The sequence below is a fragment of the Numida meleagris genome, chromosome 4 (genome assembly GCF_002078875.1).
Source record: "Numida meleagris isolate 19003 breed g44 Domestic line chromosome 4, NumMel1.0, whole genome shotgun sequence".
In the NCBI taxonomy this organism is placed as follows: Eukaryota; Metazoa; Chordata; class Aves; order Galliformes; family Numididae; genus Numida; species Numida meleagris.
Window position 1 is genome coordinate 2,444,810 of NC_034412.1, and position 15,376 is coordinate 2,460,185.

General features: G+C 39.8%; 1 long non-coding RNA gene across 2 annotated transcripts in view; it reads left to right on the plus strand.

Moving 5' to 3' along the window:
- The window catches only part of LOC110398523, a 16,624-nt gene continuing 2,469 nt past the window's right edge, over positions 1,222 to 15,376 (plus strand). The window contains exons 1-3 of one of the 2 annotated variants that reach the window (XR_002438439.1): positions 1,222 to 1,948; positions 2,778 to 2,877; positions 5,952 to 6,009. This is a non-coding gene — a long non-coding RNA (uncharacterized LOC110398523). The remainder of the gene's footprint in view (positions 1,949 to 2,777; positions 2,878 to 5,951; positions 6,010 to 15,376) is intronic. The other variant, XR_002438438.1, reaches the window with a different exon arrangement.

Sequence of the window (15,376 nt, forward strand, 5' to 3'; positions counted from 1 at the left end):
GACTCTAACTTAGACTATTACCCAGACTCTTAGTCTTCAATGTGGGTTGAAAAATTCTCAGATAAAAATATTGGCTTGTACATTTGCTACCTTAGCTAAAGGATACAGGTTTTTTCTCCTAATGTAATGCCTTGATTTTGATCCTCATAAATAAATAAAAGATTGTCTCCAACATTTTGACAATAGTTAAAGCAGAAAAAGAGATAATGTTAAAGGACTTGCAAAGATTGAATGAAAGCATTTCCCAGCATTCTGATGACAATGTTTGACCATTACAAGAAATCAATTTGCAGCCATTGTGGACAGCCAGATGAGGCTGAGCTGAAACAGTTCCACTGGGAAATGTGCCATAAGACAGAGGGAGTCATAATCCTTTTTTTTTGAGTGAGGAAGGGAATTTAGAGACCAGGAGAATTGCATTTTCTAGGAAAGTGGGAAGTGAAATGTGTGGATGTGAAGGGAACACGTGTACTTTTGTTCTATAACATTTGAAGTAATATTCTGAAATAACGAAACAATGTTTTTTAGAATTTAAATGAAACACATACATTAGAAAAATTCGAGTATTTAGAAATGAAGTTTTATACATTTCTCCTCTGTATTTTACTTCGAAAGAGAAAGTGAGTTCTTAATCTAGACTCCAAAATCCACAGATATCAGACCCTACAAGTATTTCTTATTTACTTCTGTCCTCCTCCTACCTCTGTCAGGCTAACTGCTTGGAAGGTGTGATCTAGATCACATTCGGTGTTCATAGAATAGTCTGATATAAAGTGGATGTACACTGCTGCAGTGACCGAAGGAGCAGAGTCTCTTTGGAAAGATACCTTGGAACATGTTGAGGATTTAAAATCCCTTAGAAATCCCCCTAGGACCCTGTTGCTTTAGGCTGCGCTTCCCAGTGCCTTAAGGCAGAGCTTCTGGGGGCTTTCCAAGGTGCCTGGTCAATTTTAAAGCAGCTTGTTTTTAAAGCTGGAAATTATTCACCTGCTCTGTAAATGCAGTGAGAGCTTTATAACTTGATTGAAAGAAAATAAAGGGAATTTTCCACATTCTCTCATTTCCATTTTATTTGCCAGGAATCCTTAAATAAATGCAGATATTCTGCATTGCTTCTCAGAGTCATTTGCTGCCCTTATTAAAATTTTGTCACATGAATGAAGAGTTTAATTCCCCCCTAATCATATATCAAAGGGCAAGCTATTCCATCTCGGCAACCTTCAGAGCGCTCCGCAATTAGATTAACTGGCAATTGTTGTTCCTCCTTGTGCAGCCTCAGAACCCTGCGAGGAAGGGAATGGCCACTCGATGAAAACACAGCATTTGGAAAGGTTAGCGTGGACAGTGAGACCTGCCCAATCAGGCAAGGTGTGTTGTTTCTGTTGTTTTATCATCATGAATCAAACTTGGAAAAGACCAAACTGAGGAAGAACACACATCAATTGATAGAGCTATGGCTGTAACAAGAAACAAAAAAAGTGAGAGATGCCTTTAGTTTCCTGCTTTATATTTCAGGTGTGTATTTGCAGCTAATTAAAGCCCATCCCCTGGGCTGCAGCTGGTGGCTTTACAAATGGAAGGAAAGTGCCTGCAGCATAGTAGCTAGTGTAATGTCTGTTTGAATTTGGAAATGTTTAACCTACCTCAATAGTAGATGAAGTGTTTTATAGCGTGTGGTCCACGGGAACACTTAAAATGAATTTCTGCATGCTGGAATGCTCTTTCAGTGCATTGAAAGAGGTGAAGGTGGTGATTAAAGCAAATTGGAAAGCCCTGGGCACTCTTATTGCTTCAGCCTCAGGGCTGTGCAGATGACTTCTTTGCTTCTCAGCAACCAGGTACAGGGTCCTGATGCTCATTTGCCAGTAACTTTTGGTGATTCCTATATGACTACAAGCTAATGACTGAAGATTCTTTTAAGTAACAATACGTGGAAACAACGATTTCTGTACGTATTTATATTTTACGGCTACTATTTATAGGCTGTCTGCTTCTCCCATAAGTATTGCATAAGAACTATTTCAACCCTGGTGCAGAGGGAGTACTCATGTTAATTCATGGTCCTCTCCTAGGGATGTGCATGTGCTGTTCAGCTGGTGTCTGCTGGATCCCTGTCTGAAGGGTAACAGCACAGAACATTGGAGTTACAGCCCAAACAACGCTGCTGTTTTTAAAAATACATTGAAATGTTCTGACTTCAATTCCACAAGTATTTCCCTCCTGATCTATACATCGAGTATATTAGTGACTGACTGGGAGTAAAACTCTGAATATTTATGTGCAGCCTCAAGCCCAGTAGTCACATTCAGTGAAATCATCTGCTTAACTGTGCACTGGTTGTGGTTGACTAAGTAATTAGGGGAGATGGTGAAATACTTAAGTGCTTCTAGTCATCTTTATCTCAAAGTTTTTTTGTACTAAATTTGTCTTCAGTGTTATGCTCTATGCTGTGGCAGACCAGGCTGAGTCCCTTTTTAGAGCACAGCCAATTTCCCCATAGGCGAACCACTATTAATGTTTAATGCATGTTAGTGGTCTTGTGTTTGTTTGTTTGTTTTTCTAGCCTTATTGGGAAAACAATGACATTTTGAAAATTAGAGGTTTTGAATCTTCCAGAATCACTCCCAGCATATTTTTGCTTCATCCTAACTCAACTACAGCTTGACCTAAAAAGCACTAACCTAGCTGTGTTGTGATGGCATTTCTTCGGGCACATTTAGTATTGTTTACTTTACCCACATCCATTTTGGTTAATAAATAAAATCCTATGTTTCCAGAATGAAAACCGTCAGTATTCAAAATAGGCGAAGCCTCTTGTTCTATTCATGTTCCATGTGAAACTTGAAGTCCCATTGAAGGCTGCAGTGGTGCAAAAAGGTAATGATCCCATTTATTTGAGACTAATTTAAGAAATAATCCAGTCAGCATGTTTTTTTCCAAACATAGGTTTTCTTTTCCTTTCAAAGTATACAATTTCATAAATCTAACTCTCAGTGAAATATGGTGTAGAGCAAAGTGATTCCACCCGCATGAGTCTTATGGGTCTCTTATAAATGTTACCATTCAAGGAGGAGATGTTTACAATTTTTTATCAGGCGAGTTTACAGTATGATAGAGGCGTGTGACTCTTATTTTTAGGTTCTGTCCTTTTCTTCCTTTCCCTCCAGCTCCCCCAATATTGGTGCTTCCTTAGAAACCCAGGCTGTCAGATGGCATCATAAAAATATGAAATGACACTGAGCTGTCATTTGGGGGAGGTAATTATTGTGGAAGCAAAGTGTTTCCTACTGCTGCCAAAAATCTTACACTCAGTCCTCTTCCTGAAAAGCTATAATTTTAGTTGAAATTTAGGAGAGGGAGGAGCACATCTCTGCTTCCTTTTGCATACCTCACTAAGAACATTGCTTTGAGGAACAGATCATTGCTATGCAGAGTTATAACCTTCCTAAGTGCTGGGTTGTGCGGCTGATGCCGGATAGATTTGTTGTCATGAAAGCCGTCTCCTGGAGTTGCATAACTCTTGTGAGGAGTTTATGTACAGGCTCTCCCGGGGGTGATGTTTTATCAAACCTTGTGACAAAAACTCTCCTCTCTGCGAGCCATCAAACTCTTATTGAGCGATTAAAATTCAGTATCGTGCCTGGTCAAGGGTAAGCTGGGTCTCTTTCATATTCATGTAAGTAAGATATAGTACTTAGAAATTTCCAGAAGATTTTATGAGAGCAATTGGTATCCTGTGCTGTAAGAACCTCTGGAGTCCTGCATTAGCATGGGTTTGGAGGATTGTTTTCTTTTCTCTCAGAGTTTTTTACTGCTCTGCAACACTTTTTTGAAACTGCTTTTTTTCACTCTCTTCCCTCTGTATCTCGGTTATGTGCAGACCCCTCAACTCCTTCAGCAGACATGAGGTTCTCTAATCAGGTTGGGGAAAATGAGTTGGGTTCATTACTGAAATGGGCCACTGATACTGCTAGTTTTAGAAAAAAATGAATGCCAGCTGTTCCTTGTGGTTGTTACACGCTTACAGTCCAAAACTGGGTTATGTGCGATGCTGCACAGCCCCAAGCTGGCAGTGCTCTCCATTGGTGTCCTGTCCGTGGTCAGGCCCAGCTTGGAGGCCTGAAATTGGCTTCTTGTAAAGTCACCTGCAGCTGCCCTCTGTGCTGTAGACCACCCTCCCTGGTTCAGGCTGCGATCAGTGAGCTGAGATGAAATGCACAGGAGTGGAACTGCTGTGCTGGAGGGTTTATTTTCTGAGTTATTTGTAGGGATGTGCCTGGGGAATGGGGAACGAGTCCCAGAGCTCCCAGCCAGCTGCTTGCTCTGCTAAACCTAGCTCCTGCGTGGTTTGCAGGTTAGTTAAGACATGAGTTACGGTGAGGTGAATGAAGAATTTTCACACCCCAGTAACTGCTTTCAGTGGGCCTCTCCTCAGTGACAGGGCAGAGGGAGCTGCAGTGCTGGGCCTCAGTGGGGTGCAGGCCGTGCTGGGCCGCTGCAGCTGTGGGCCATCATTTTGCGGTCCTGGTGTGCCTCAGAAGCAAGACTGGCAACTTCAGGCTGCTTCTGATTTTTGTTTTAGTTTTCTGAGTGCTCACAAAAATGAGTAATTGCATTCAAATCCCTTCAAGTCCCATTTTGCCATTTGAGTTGTATTTGTGGGAACTGTTATCAAATGGGAACAATTACTCTGTTTTTGTAAGGGTCTTTTCTATTCTTTTCCTGCGGATCCACAAATTCACTTAGAATTTTTAATATATGTTAGAAATTGCACTCCTTTATTTTTCTTCTGTTCGTGCTGCTAGTTATTATTTAAAGGTTCACATCGATATCTGTTGAGTACTTCATCTTTTTCTAGACATATATGTCCCATTTAAAGGGTATATGTTATAGGTTTTATTCATTTATATATTTTAATAGTCCCTTAGAGGTTGGATTAATAAGATATTAGTTGGATTCCAAGTCTAAACGAGCTCAGCCTGTCTCTGACCCGACATTTTATCCTTGAGAGAATAAATTCTTGCAGGAAATCTTAGTACTGAATAAACCTGGAAGTTCCCTGTACAAGCAGAAGTTGCTGGACCTGAATGGCTGTGCTCAGGGGAAAAGCACTAAATCTATGTGAGAAGGCATGCTGTGTGCTGTGTCACGAAAGTTGGGGAAACCAAGTCAAAAATTCAAGAACGCTGAATTTAAAAAGTATGACTTAAATATCTGTGGCATCTTTCTAACCTATTGCCCAAGTAAGGAAGAGGGGAGAACAGGTAGTCCCAAGGGTTTTCTGACTCGTGCAAGTGTAAACCAAAGCTAATGGAAGAAGCGTGTTGCTGTAAAGGTGCTGCTGTGGCTGGAGCTAGATTTTGTTACCTTTACTCATTCTGAATAACAAATTCTTCACAACTTCAAAAGAAATTATTATAGAGCAAGATGCCATAAGTGTGAATTGGGGTTTCATAGCTTACCCTTATGTGACATAAAGATGTAGCTCTATTTCTAAGGATTTAAAAATCAATTCACTAAAAGAAGAATTATTTCCCATTTAATACCTCCATATATACGTAAATCTCAGAGACCACATATATTCCAGTCTACATAACAATTGTACTTGAACTGCTGGAGAGGAAAAAAGCCTAGATACCCTGCTACCTACACAGGATTTGCCATGCTGAGCCTGGCTGGAAGTGCAGTGGATTCTCAAGAAGGTGTGAGAAACTCATCACGGACAACTGGGGAATGAATTTCTCACAGGGAAAAGTTTTTTTTTCCTTCCCTGATCAGTTAGCAGCTGACCTCTGGCCTGAAGCACAGGGCTTTGTATCTTTGATGCAATTATTTTTATTCTAGGTAATGCAAAAATCTCAGACCTTTCCAAAAGCCTAAGAAAACAGATACACCTTGCAATGTCCTCACAATACAAAGAGGAGAGTAAAGCATATTTCTTTCTCTTTCAGCTCTTCCTCTGTGGAAAATTCAGATCAGAAAGAATCCGAGAAAAATACTTGAGGAAAGGTCAGTCTACCAAACTTCTTTGAAACTCAGATAAAAGAATAATGATAATCCTATTGTAGAGTAGTGATAGATGCTTTAATTCAATCCTATAAAACAGAGTTTCTCCAGGGGACTTCTCAGCCTCAGACTATGCAGACTTGCTCACCCGTACCAACCTGGTGATTGTGGCACCTTGAGCTGTCTGGGCCAACCTGTCAGCACGTAGAAAAGGGACGTGATTGGTTTTTAATTTTTATTTTATTTTAAATGCTTAAACTCCAGACTGGATACTGTAAGGACTCATCATAAAACCTCGGCTGTGCAACCCATCCTCTTGGGATGCAAATTCGGGCAGTGATGTAATGTCAGCATTGCTGTGGGTACAGAGGGACACTCGGTGTTTCTGCTGCTGGCTGGATGTGAGGCACAGTGAGAGACGTGTATTTCTCATTTGGATAGTTAAATTCTGTATATTTAAAAATTATAAATCTCAATTGTCTTAAAAACTGGAATTTCAGTTCCTATAGCGCAAAGTCTATGCCAGTGTTGTTGGGTCAGATCCAATGTCCTCTATTTCTGTTTATTTTTTAAATGAGTAATAAGGGTCAGTTTTGGTCTGTGACAAAGTTCATTTTTCTGCAAGGAGACATTGATGGAATAAGATACAAAGGGCTTCAACCTTATCACTTTGAAAAGGTCTCTCTTATTATGGTGCAAGTATTAGGACTTCTTTTGTTTTTTTTCTTCTCCTTGAATTAGAAAACACCAAGTGCAGCTATCTTCTGGTTCTCTTGTTTGACATGGCTTTGCCAGTCTGTAAATTTCCTTTCAAATTAGTAGATAGTGTTTTCTTATCAACCCTTAGCCAGCTGCAATTACTGTCACTCTTTTCAGCTGAGTTAATAGGTTTGTGCCCACTGAACAGAATTTTTGTCATAAATTGGGATTTTACTGAGTGCCCTGAACTCGCTGATATTGTTTTAAACATAAGAACTGTTTTAGAAGTAGAGGTGGCAGGTGGAGCTAAACTTTGATATTTGACTTCACAAATTGCACTGGACAATTCAACAAAAGCTGAGTGTATAAAGGATTATACTTCCTTTACTTTTGTGAGGGATAATATTTTTGTAGAGTAACAGTTTGAAGCAGAATAAATGCAAGGAAATAGCACAAGATAGAGCTATGAAAAGCAGGCAGTTTAAATGTGTAGCCTATTGGGAATTAATCTGATGCCATCTGAAGTGGCACTGAGTGTTACTAGTCACATCTGTCCATGACCTGATGATATATACATGTACTGGACAAAATATGAATGTTTGGTAATGCAGAAATATACAGAAACATACAGTCTCCAGGTCGACGAGGTTTCTCTTGCCATGTTTTCAGTGCTAATGTTTGTGGGGAAAGATCAAGGGAAAGGATGTTACATACGGATATATGTATATTGATACATAGAGAAAGAAGGTTTAAAATATGATCACAGCATCTGGTTCCACTAAGGACACGTCTCTTCCTAGTGCTTCCTACTGATAAATAGTTTAGTTTTTGCAGATCTTGAGGCTTTCCGGATCACATGAAAGCATAGCGTGCATGGGGTGCTCAACAGCTGGGTAACTCGATACATTTCTGAATGGTGACTTTCGTCAAAATGGCTGAGGCGGCTCTTGCCCAGGGCATTTTCTGCAGAAGGTAGGGGTCTTAAAAAGGTTGCTTTGTTTAAGAAGGACACCTAAATTTGCGGGCAGTGAGATAGAAGTGGCAGCTTCTTTGGCTCTTCGATTTTCTTCTGCATTCCCTTGGAGTTCGGATTGGGGTGGAATTGAGCAGAAAGCTTTTTCAGCTAAAAAGGTATTTATGTTTAACATGGGGGAGTATATATACAACTTAGTGGATGCATTTTTAGGTTGTTTCCACTTCAATTTTGTGGAGTGGTAAGCAAATGGGAAAAAAAAAAAAAAAAAAAGATGCTGTGTGCAGGCAGTGTGCTCTCTCCTGCCCTGGTAGTTTTTCACAGAGTAATCCAAGCTCTTAATTCAAAATGAGCAAGAGAAACAGTGAGACCTCTCTCATCTGGTGCAGCGACCTGTGACAGGGAATGTGGTTTGGGAGCAGCATTCAGGCCATTATCCCATTGTGTCCTGCCTCTGGTGGTGGCTGGAAGCAGGAGCCTAGGGCTGTATTATAAGAACTGGGCAAACACTGACATGCAGTTCTTCTGGCTATCCTCTCCTGGCTTCCAATAATCCACTGTTTAAGGGCTTACTGACCTGGAAGTGGCAGCTACATTGCTGTGTCTAATAGCCCTCTGTGGAACCTCCGCTGCAGAGCTTACCTCACCATGCCCTTGCACAAAGGGATGCAATGAGTTGAACAAGCAGTCCTAAATCAGAAATTTCCTCACTTGTAGTGCTGAGTTATGCCACCACAGAAGCACTCTTCTAGTAAGATTTAAAATGTTTTGCGTTATGTTCTCATGCAGATAGTCATGCATGAAAATGCAGCTCACAGCCTCACTGAAGTTAAAGTCAGTCTGGTGCTAATGGTGTGGATCAATAAATCAAAATACTCCGCAAAATACCTTCATCCCTGGAGTCCAAAGCTGTACCTGAAAAGCATTCATTTCCACAACACGGACTGCTAGGTGTGCTCTCAGCACTTCTGTTGTATGGCAGTGTTGGTTATGGCAGCAGGGAGGGGAAATGGTTAATGTCTTAAAGGCCAGAGGAGATGTACTTTTTAACAATAAATCCATATTCTTTCTCTCTCTTACCACCTATGAATCATACGCAGATACAACACATCTGTTTCTTTTGAAAGGAAAAAGAATACTTAGTGTGAGGGAGAAGCATAAAAATGTGAAGGGACTCCCTTGGCAGTAATAAGGTATATTTTGACATTGCTGTGTTCTCCACAGATGTTTTTAGGCATAGGTGCATATGGAATCTCATATAGGTTTTGTTGCCATAGTCACAGATATAAAAGAAAATGCTGCTTCTCTCCCACACAAAGCTTGGGCTTTGTTCTCCAGTTTGCACTGAAGAGTGATGGGTTCATCCTGGCTGTGCTGGACTTTGAAGCAAAGCACATTTCAACCTGAATCTAGAACTGATTCCTTATTTACATATATATACATGATAGATATCTTGCTAAATCTTAAGGCAAGGCCTCATTATCAGTTAGAAGAACACTAATCACTCTACTAATTCAACAGAAGAGAGACAAAGTTAGCAGGGCTGCAGTCACCCCTGCTGTTACTGGTGTATTTCCAAATAGGTGTTGTGCTACTGGGGCTCTTCATCTTCAGAGCATTGGGGGCAAAAGTTACTGGAAAGAGAGACAGTCCAGAGTCCTAAAAATATGTTGTTTGGGGATTTAAGTCACATCTGTGCTTCCAACGGAGAAATTAATTTGATTGTCACTGACAGAGATTTTGCTCCCTGTGGATGTATCTACAGAACTGTTTCTTCAGGGGACAATTAAACTGGACAGTGCTGAGAATAAGTATGGACATAGTATAATAAGAAAAAAAATAACAGATTGTGCCTAAAATGTTCCTTTTATAACTTCTCTTCAGATATTCTTCCTGGCTTGTCGTCTTATTTGTGTGTTGGTTAGTTTTCGTTGTTTTTTTTTTTTCTGCAACAGCAGGATGCAGTGAGCTCATGAATACATTTCCCCAAGTAACCTCACCTGAAATAATCCACATTTGATCATACAAACATGTTTTCATAGGAACCAAAATCCAACTGTGAAGAACCTTAGATCCACAGTATGAGAGATAAAAACAAAGCAAACAAAAAACCACCCTAAAAACAACTTACTCCCATCCCAAACCCAACTCTAGAATAAATGTTTCTGCTGATATCTTAGTTCTACCCTTTTTCTCTTCCTTTTCTCTTCCTCTACTGGCGGCTTCTAAATGCAAGGCAAGCAATATTACTTCAATTAATTTTGAATCAGGCTCCTACAGTTCCTGTACAACCCTCGAGAATATCTGTTGAAAATTTCACAGAGTCATTCTAGCTTTCTAGTAAGGAGATTCCATTAAGGCCTTCCAAGTCAGTAGTGAGGGTATTCTGTAGCAAGGCAGTGAGATCTGACCCAGCCATGTCTGCACAACTGCATCTTGAAACCACTTTGAGACCTGTGAAGAGCTATGTCATCCAAGTTGTGTTGCAGTACTGTGGGCTTTCTACTGACTTAGGAGCTATGTATACATGAGTGATTTTACTGAAGTGCTTAAATAGGATCAGAATATCTTGAGTTGGAAGGGACCCACAATGGTCATTGTGTCGATCTCCTGGTTCCACACAGGAATATGACCATTGCCCTGGGGAGCGTGTTCTACTTCCCTTTATATGCATTCCTAATTTAGAGGATATCTAAACCACATGTTTATTAAGAATAGCACACGGAACAAAGAGTCTTGGAAAACCTGAGAAACTGAAATCCCCATTCTATTCTCTCTTTAAATCCTCGTTTTATGACAGTTTCGTTTTCAGGGAAACACTGTTGTGAACAAAAGGAAAGAAAAGTCTTATTAACTTGAAGGTTGAGGGTGATATTTGCATCTCTGTACGTTCCTCTGTGTTTTCATTAGCATTACCATTTTCATTATAATTTCATTTATCATGAACAACTTGGTCATTTGTGTTGCTCTTCAGAGCTTGGTGCCAGTGGTTGCTCTGCGCTGGGTGATTGTCCCAGACATGGTGCAGTGGCCATAGAGACTGTTAATTTATTATTTTTATGTTGTTGTTGTTATTGCTTGTTTTTTTTCCCCCCTTTCTTGTGATAATTTTTTTCCTTTTTATTTTTTTATTGCCAAAATACAATGTCTCTGGCTACATAAAATAAAACCGATGGAGGCTGGTGTAATATATTTGGCTTGCTATAGCATCTGCCTTCTAAAGGGAATATTCAACATGCAGATGGGCTTAGAGAGAGGTTACCTAAGTTCAAGTGAGAATTTAAATGCAGATTCATAGATTTTTAAGGCCAGATGGCAGCACTATGATCATCTTGTCTGATCTCCTGCATAACACAGGCCACAGAATTGCACCCATTAATTCCCTCTTCAAGCACAGTGCAGCAGAAATGTGCTTCCTGCAGATGTTTTACTTCTTCTCTGCCAGGACAAAATTTAAACTGACCTTACATCAGCCTTGAAATTAGTACTGTCAATAATTTAGCTCACCATAACACTAAATGAGAATGTCTTCAAGGGCTCCACAGGAAGCCTTCCACCTTGGTTGTAGTATTTAATATTTATCTGTTTATAAGATAGATGGAACAGTGCAATTGTTGTTGTGTTGGTTTTTTTTTTTTTGTGGTATTTAGTGAAAAATACTCCAGAGAGAGGATCTGACAACCTTGCTCCATGACATATCAGCATGTCAGAACAGCATATGGTGAAAGGAGGAAAAAGACAAGAGAGAAACCCAAACTAGAGCTTTTAGAAATATCCTGAAAATTGGGTCAGTGACTAAGTGAAGGTTTCTTGCTACCAGAAGAAGAGCAACAACAAAATATTTGGTCTCGATATGATTTTCTCCTCTTGCAGAAAGCCATAATCTTTTGCTTGTTGTCCATTTTAGGAGCTTTTGATGGAAACTGTTTATTTTTCCATCTAAGTTTCTCACTTCCCTGAGGAAACAGTGAATCTGTAAAGCTTTTCCATGCAATGGAAGCAAATTCACTTTTTGATGAGCCCTAGCCAAACCTGAATGTTGCTGTGTCAGTCATCCAGTACAAATGTTTGATGAAGTACTGTGAACTCAGTTCACTGGTCTTTATTCACGTGAAACAGGGTTTTTCTTTTGAATATTCTTATTTGGTCTGACAGAAGTTAGACATGGGAATAAGACATCATGCAACATGAATAATGGTTGCAGAATTAGATGTTAGGCAAGTAGCTGTTTATAAGTAAAAATAATAAGAAGAAAAGACAACTGTTAATGATATTATTATTATTATTATTATCTGATGTGAGTTGTATTGGATCTGTCTCAGACCTGGTTACTGGAACCTTTTAAGCTTGACCTTGAGGTGCTACGGCATGGCGATGGTGTGGGGCAATGCCAGCTGCTGGCCTACAGAATGGCAGAATGGCCAACATAGACCATTAAATGCCTTTTGGAGGCTCAGCCTTCAGTGCCTTACCTTGTTCATCATCTCTCTAATATGTATGTAAAAGGTGGTGTCCTGAGTGTTTTTGAATCTTTACAGCTAGCTGTGGATTGCCTTCACTTTTATATAGCTTTCAAAGAAGTACTGATAAAAATGAGCATAGAAAAATAAAAAATAAAATCCACAAAACAAAGCCAATCCTCAAACTTGTAAAATCTTAGAGATATTATGGAGTATTCTGGACAGGAATCGTCTGTTGGCAAAGATCTTCAGAGACAGACAACTGAGGCCAGAAATGCCTCAGCACCCTTCACTTGTTTCCAGGTCAAAAGAAAATAAATTTAATTTACAATATATTGAATAATCTGCACAGTCTATAAACAGTCTGAGCGGAAAGTACATGCCATACAATGTAGGAAAACAATCTTTTGGTGTTAGTCTGCGGTATTTACAATTCCTGACAGAATGCCTTTTAGAAATGAGGGTTTCAACGTGGCTTAGCACACGCATGCTGTAATTTGTCTGTCATTTCTCTGAAAGTTCATTGGCATTGTCAAGTCGTGTTTGACTCAGTAGGGAAATATGGATTTCATCCTTGGTGATTTCATGAAGCGTTTTGGTAGCCTTAAGGTTTCCTGCGAAAACTGTAACATTCAATCTCCTCCTCAACTCCTCTTGAATTACTGTTCTTCTTCGTATGACTTTATTATGCCAATGATCCCAAATGAGTCATGAATGATTCTTTCAGAAGTGATTGTTGTTTAAAAGGATTAAACATCTGGTCATGCTGGAATAGCTGTGTAGCTGGCACCTCTGTGCCACGTGTTGCTGTCCTTGATGTTGCCGTTGAATTGCAGGTGGCAGCAGAAACCAACTGTTGTGTTGGTACCGTCATGGTGGAGGACACTGTGTGCCAAATACACAGAATGTGGTATTGGAATGTGTCAAGCAACATGACAACGTTATCTTGGTGTTCATCTTTTCTCCATTTTCATTTTCATGGAAGAGTAGGAAATCCTCTTAGTAGCACCACACTTCTTGGCTTCCCATGGATGGGAAATCTCAAACACGTGTCAAGGAGACAATGCCAATGGCAGATCTACCTTAGTGCTGATATTGTACCAGGCTTTCGATCAAGTCCAATAATCCTTGTGTGTCTGGAGAATTCCTACTCAGCTATTTAGTTAAACATGTTTGCAGACTTCATTAGCAAAAATAAAAGCTGACAGATAAAAACGAATTTAATTACCTTAGGAGTTGTGCTCCAAGCTGGAAAAATTCTTGGCACTGATTCCCTGAAGTTCAAATCTGAGATGAGCAAAGAACAGTCTGTGTGGTCCTGGATGAGAACATATTACGTTGCCATGTCAAAAAACAACCAGTTATCTCAAATCCTTCTTTATGCTTTATTTTTCAGTTTTCTACTATTTTTTGTTATTTAAAATCTGATTTTACATGCAAACGCACATGCGCATTTGTTGTGAAGAAGTAGGATATATATTGCTTTACTTGATAAATCCAAAGGCACCTTTATAAACGAAAGTTACTATTAAGAAAAGCTGCATTTCTTCATGTGTAAGGAGGAGTATAGTTACAGCAAAGCATTGCTTCTGAGATCCCTATCTTGACACTGCAGTCAGAGTGTCTGACACATGACCTAGAAGCATTACAGACTTTGTTTCCAAATTCTGTTCTTGCAAAAATAGTCGTTATGTTGGTTACAACCTGAAGTAATCTTTAAATCATCAGAAACCAATGGGGTACCATGCTGATATTGAACTGCATCTTAGATGGCAGAGAAGTGAAAGAATGGAGATTTTTTTTTTTTCCTGTGATTGTGCAAAATCAACTGTTTGCTAAACTCCATGAGTAGACTATCATCACGTGTTTTTTGTGTTACTACTTAGGCTAGACAGAGCTGGCTGTGGGATATGAGAGGTGACAGAACGTATCATTGTTAGCTTTGCATCTCAAGCGCTGGTTTCATCTGGAACACAGAGAGCTCTTTAATAATGGTGCCTCATGCTTCGAAATGTACCCACTTCTGCTTTGATGCAGATTTGAGAGGATCCCGCACTGACATGCTGTCAAAGCATCACTGAAGTGGAAGAATAGTGTGTGTTAACGTGACAGATTTGAGGAGAAGCAGGACTCCACAGGAAGCTTGTAGGGGAGAACCAGATGCCATAGGTAGAACACTGTAATGTGAAGTGTATCCACCTGTATTTCTCCAATGTATTAGCAAAGTGTGCATAACATGTTTTGGGGATAGATTTGTTTAGAGAAATGATATTGTTAAAATTGCATTGATAGCAAAATTCAATAATCTGGATATAAAACTGTGGAAACAGCGGCAGATCAAAAAGTTTTATTTAATGTGATGCATCAGCGTCTGTTACTGTTGCAATTACTCTGCTGATCAGTAATAAATCATTATGCAGGACTTGCTAACAGATATAGAGGAGCCTTCACATCTTCTCTTTGTCTTTCTACTTTTGCTAACTGCCTTTTCAGAATTCAGGACTGGGGAAGCACTATTCCTGCAAGTAACTCAGAATAATTCCATAGCTGTCTTGCTAATACCACATGTAATTACTGTTTATTCTTACGCTATCAGATGAAATAGTTCCCATTAATCCATAGGTAAGTATTTAATTGTAGAGAGGCACCTGGATTCCAATGATGTGTGGTATAAATTTTGATTACATGGAACAGAATCCTGGAATCATAGGGGTTAGAATGGACTTGTGGACATCAAGTCCAACCTCCCTTCTACAGCAGGTTCCCTACAGTAGGTTCCACAGGAAAGCATGCAGGTGGGTTTTGAATACCTCCAGAGAAGACGACTCCACAACCCCTCTGGGCAACTTGTTGCAGGTCTCTGTCACCCTCACAGTAAAAAGAAGTTTTTCCTCATGTTGAGATGGAACTTCCTGTGCTACTGTTTGTGCACTTTGTCCCTTGTCCTATAGCTTGGCGCCACAGAAAAGAGCCTGATCCCATCCACTTGACTCCCACCCAGTTTATATAGGTAAGCTTTGATAAGATTGCCTCTCAGTCTTCTCTTTTCTAGGCTGAACAGTCACAGTTCTCTCAGCCTTTTCTCATAAGGGAAACGCTTCAGGCCCCTAATCAAGTCTAAAAGGACAACTCAAGAGTTCAGACTTAAAGCAGAGATAGTATGTTTCTGATAATAAACTCAACAGTTTTAACAAGCTGTGTTTTTCTGTAAATCCATTCCCCAATTCCCTCCCCACCC